Genomic DNA, 5,000 nt, shown 5'->3' with positions numbered 1-5,000 from the left:
CAGATCGCAGATCGCAAACAATCGCAATTGATCGCAGACGATCGCAGGAGATAGAACATGGTTCTATCTTCTGCGATCGTCTGCGATCACGATCGCAGGATCGCAGACGATCGCAGAAGTAGTTTCCATATGATCGCAGAGGATCGCAGACCTTATTGCGATCTGCGATCTGCGATCTGCGATCCGCGATCATATGGAAACCAGCCTTTAGATAGAACATGGTTCTATCTTCTGCGATCGTCTGCGATCACGATCGCAGGATCGCAGACGATCGCAGACCTTATTGCGATCTGCGATCATATGGAAACCAGCCTTAAAGGAAATCTTTTCTAATCGAAAGTTTGTCTTTGGTTTTAACAAATATTGTTTAAAATCGCAGTTGTTCTGCGGTAAAGTAGAGGCAAGTGTCGATCCTACCTCAGTAAAATGTTTGTTCAGCTCATCAGCAATTTTACAGGGCTCAGTGAATGATAAATTGTTCACTTTCAATTCGTTGATTGTGTCACTTTTAATTTTTCGCGACATTAGATCATTAATAGTTTTCCATATCTCTCTCACGTTACCGGAATTATTTTCGATTTCTTTATGGTAATAAGCAGCTTTAGTGTCCCGTAATTTATTGTTTGTTTTATTTCTAACGCGTCTATACTCATTCCAATCGTTTAAGTCCCCCGAACGCACTGCCTTCTTTTTGAGATGATTACGTTTTATAATCATTCCTTTCAAATCAGGCGTGAGCCAAGGCGACACTTTATGTCGCACTCGTTTTGTTTTTAGTGGGGCATGTTTGTTAGCAACACTAGTGAAAAGTTGTTTCCAAACATCCCACATTTCATCTGGCGAATCCAAAAACTCAATATCTCCCCAGGGTAATGTCTGCAGTTCTTGAATAAAGAAACTTGAGTTGAAATTCTTGAAAGACCTTGTGGTAATATATTTATGTCTATTGTTGGTGGGAACTGCAATTTTCCGAACAACATATACAAGGCAGTGGTCGCTGATTCCGCAGTCAATCACTCCATGAGACACAACTCTTGATTCTTGGTTTGTAAAAATTAAATCGATTAACGATTTTGAAGTTACCGTTATTCTAGTTGGTTTGTTTATAATTTGTGTGAGCTGGTAGACTTCACTGATTTCAGTTAAATTGATCAGTTCAGAATTTCTACTTTCGGCCAAATAATTACAGTTCATGTCACCAATGACAATAATCTCTTTGTTTTCAAAGTCGAGAGATTTAATTACATCTTCAAAATAGCAAAAGAATTCGTCTTCGGTTTCCGGGGGCCTATAAACAGCAACAATACAAAAAGGCTGAGAATTTGGTTTAAATATTTCAACAACAATTGCCTCGTAGATGTCGCTCATGAGGCTTGATCGTGTTTTGAAATTTATTGAAGAGCGAATATATAGACATACTCCTCCACCGTTACGATTTCTATCCCTTCTGACTATGTCATATCCTTGGATGTGAATGCAAGAGTTATCAATTGAATCACTTAGTCTTGTTTCGTTAATCGCTAAAACATCCAGATTTTTATCAGCCAAAAAAAGTCTCAACTCATCGATGTGAGCAGGGAGACTAGCAATATTCAAAGACGCAATTTTAAAACCCCTAGTTTGCGGTACTAGGGATAGACATTTACGCACGTCAGTAGGGATAGAACTCTCGCTGTCACCTCAATGAGTATTACTAGAATTAAAATGCTTAATTAAATTAGAAGCAAACAGGGAATTACCTTCGTGTGAAAGGTGTAGGCCACTGGAGTTAAAATGATTCTTTCGATTAATGTTGTTGTGCGAAATAAACTTCCAACCTCTGTTGGTCGCGAATTTACGCAAACCGTTGTTGATTTCCGTCACTTTACTATCAAGATTCGGCTTGTCGAGACGCTTTAAAAGCGAGGAGATCGTCACTTCACTTGTGCAGTTTTGAGAAATATTATCGGCAAGGTTGACAATATTGTCAATAACTTGGCGGGAAGTGTTCATTTGCAAATCGTTTGTTCCAACATGCAAGATAAGTTCATCGGGCTCTGCTCTTATCGTTGGTATGCAGTAGCTCTCCATGTCCTCTGTTGTCGAAGCAGGGAACGATTTTACTGTCACCAATGGTGCATTTCTTGTCCTAGAGAGCCTCCATCCGTGTATGCCTTTCACAATAGAATCACCCAAGACAACAACATTTTTCTTTCTTGGTTGTTCATCGGCCTCGGTTTGCACTGGAGTCGGTTGTGGTGCCATCTTCGTTTTTTTCGTATTTGCTTTGTTCTTAGAACTTCCCGGTTTGTTGTTGCTGGTCGTTGACTGGTCTTTTAATGTCCCAGTTGTGCTGTTTGGGTTGGTAACTTCATCTTGGCCTTTAGAATTATGCGGTTCCCTCGCTGGGTGACAATCTGGCTTATTAATTAACTTGATGACAGTTAGTAAGCTGGCATTCTCGTTTCGCAGTTGTAAAATTTCGGATTTTAAGCGCTCGTTTTCACTGAGAAGAGCTGCAACTGAATTTGGATCAGAGAGGAGCGACGAGTTTTGTAGGAGACCTTTCAGAGAGAGAGAGAGAGAGAGAGAGAGAGAGAGAGAGAGAGAGAGAGAGAGAGAGAGAGGGAGAGAGAGAGAGAGAGAGAGAGAGAGAGAGAAAGAGAGAGAGAGAAAAACACGCATTCGTTTATATTTAACAATTAGATTATGAGCTCGAGATTTCTATCGCGTGATAGTTGATGAGGGCGAAGCCCGAATCAACTTTAACGCATAGAAATCGAGAGCGAATAATTTAATTGTTTTAGTATAAATCTACTTGTCGTTCAAAACGAAACAAGTAAATTATCTATTTCCTCATAGCAGACACTTCGAAAACACGACGAAGAGGCCGCCACTTTGTTGAAAACCGCTACTCACTATCTATCACAGAATAGATAGCGAGTAGTGTAGCCAATCAGAGAACGGCATTCGTGATAGAACACTAGTAGATTTATACTAAAACGTGGTAGAACTTTCTAGAACTACAACCTGCCAAAAGCTGGTTTAACCGGTAATTTCCGGCCGTAAGAACATCACAGTTGGCTCAAAATAGCTTCTGGAAACTTCTGGAAACCCAGACAGTTCATGAATGTGTAAATAGTCTCTAAATCCATTTAAGACATTACGCTGAGAGTGTACATGTATTTCCAACAATAACACGTCAGACATCTGCAAATACATTAGCGTCATCTCTTTAAATTTGGGGTGGTATCATATACTAACTTGGGTTTATACATATACGTTTTCAGTTTTTTATACTGTTAACTTGGGTGGGTAAAGTATTTATATATTTTTACTTATTTACTTATTTTAATATTCTTAATATATTTCATTTTCATCTTTATGGTTACTCAATACTTAAATTTGTTTCCTTGATTGTTTTTTGTAAGTTAAGTTACTCCTTCCTATTGTCATGCGTTTTACACATGAGCCTCTGGCTCGGATATGGAGACTAACCTCATCCTACGCTTTAATATTGGGAAATTGATTGATTGACCTCACTGAATCATGACTGATTTCAAAATATCAATTCATTAATCAACATTGATTAATATTAGCTGATAGCGAAAATTATTGATTATCAATTTTATTCTTTGGTTATAACAGTTCGGAATTGTAAAAAAATCTCTTATTGTTTAATTGCAGACATCTGTGATCCTGACTGGAGCTATTTCAATGGATTTTGTTACTTTACAAGTGAAACATGCACAAACTGGACCACAGCACTGAACAAATGCCGTCAAGAAAACTCAGTCCTTGTTGACATAAACAACAATGAAGAAAACGTGTTTGTGCAGCATCGTCATAATGGTGAAAAATCCTGGCTGGGATTGAATAACATCTCTACAGAGGGTAGCTTCACTTGGGCGGATCGTGGAGCTGGAAATTTCACAGCTTGGGCTAAAAATCAACCAAATAATTTTAGAGAAGAAGACTGCGTGCACGCACTTGGCGTGGAGCACAACTACAAATGGAATGACGTGAAATGCAGTAACTGCCATCAGTATACTTGTAAGAAAGGTAGGCTGATTACAAGTGAAACTGGTGAAGAATGATCAATAGACACCCGTGACCAACATAATTTACTGAGATTTAAAGTGTGACACATGAGAACAGAACATTTTTCCAACAGTGTCAAATTATAAGGGGCCTTTATCATTTACAACAGGATACTAAACCTTTTGATTAAAGAGAGTGAGGTACCGAAGATGACGGTTGTCTAGTTACGAGCACGTTCAAATGTTAGTTGGCTTAGAAATTGAGTAAGTCCCTTCGACACAGTGGTTTTCTAACAAGATTGTCTGTGGAAAAGTATTCTGAGAAGAAAATATACTTTTTATTTAATGGAGTGGTTCTGGAAGGAAATAAAGAACTCGAGTACTGGCGAAGGTAGACTGAGAGTTAGTCTGTTTAACAATGCGCCTCCGTGTTTTTAAACACGAGTTCAAATACACAACTGCTGTTACTGCTGTTTTGGAATAAACAAGTAACAGTAATAGATTGCTTAAATTCTATTATTTTATTCTTAATATTTGAAGTTATTTTTCAGATCTTAATGAATGCACCAAAGAGACATCCTTCTGTCATCAGCTCGCCACCTGTACAAACAAACGTGGATCCTATTTCTGCAAGTGTAACAGTGGATATGTGGGAAATGGCTTTCATTGCTATTATAGTTATGCCGGCGGTAAGTATTCTAACATTGTGGCCGATCAATGGATCTTTTTAAATAAGCTGAAACTTATATTATATAAAAGATATTGTAGCTAGTTTCGTTAGCAAATAGCCCTCGCAGTACTCAAAGAATAGTCCAGCCCGCTAAAACATTTTCCCCTTCCCCTTCTTCCCGACTTCCCGTAACAAAGTGGCTATCTAGCTTTTAGCTATTCAGCCATCTTACGTGAAGTAGCAAGATTTAAATGCAGGTTGAAACTTGTACAAGAACAAATAAACAACAAAATGTTAAAATGTGGTCCTCA

The 5,000-nt window shown here is 38.4% G+C and overlaps 2 protein-coding genes and 1 pseudogene across 4 annotated transcripts in view; all 3 read left to right on the top strand.

Annotated features, from left to right (window-relative positions):
- Positions 1-5,000, top strand: part of LOC146485620 (uncharacterized) — a 120,657-nt gene that overhangs the window by 108,961 nt on the left and 6,696 nt on the right. The window lies entirely within an intron of this gene.
- LOC146485622 (uncharacterized) overlaps positions 1-5,000 on the top strand; it is a 72,331-nt gene that overhangs the window by 60,635 nt on the left and 6,696 nt on the right. The window lies entirely within an intron of this gene.
- Positions 1-5,000, top strand: part of LOC146485621 (uncharacterized) — a 29,764-nt pseudogene that overhangs the window by 18,068 nt on the left and 6,696 nt on the right. Inside the window, exons 14-15 of the transcript XR_014863390.1 lie at positions 3,667-4,041; positions 4,571-4,708. The product of XR_014863390.1 is annotated as an uncharacterized LOC146485621 (transcript). The remainder of the gene's footprint in view (positions 1-3,666; positions 4,042-4,570; positions 4,709-5,000) is intronic.

The sequence above is a fragment of the Pavona decussata genome, unplaced genomic scaffold (genome assembly GCF_977016875.1).
Source record: "Pavona decussata unplaced genomic scaffold, jaPavDecu1.1 SCAFFOLD_26, whole genome shotgun sequence".
In the NCBI taxonomy this organism is placed as follows: Eukaryota; Metazoa; Cnidaria; class Anthozoa; order Scleractinia; family Agariciidae; genus Pavona; species Pavona decussata.
This window is presented reverse-complemented; position numbering and strand designations above follow the sequence as displayed.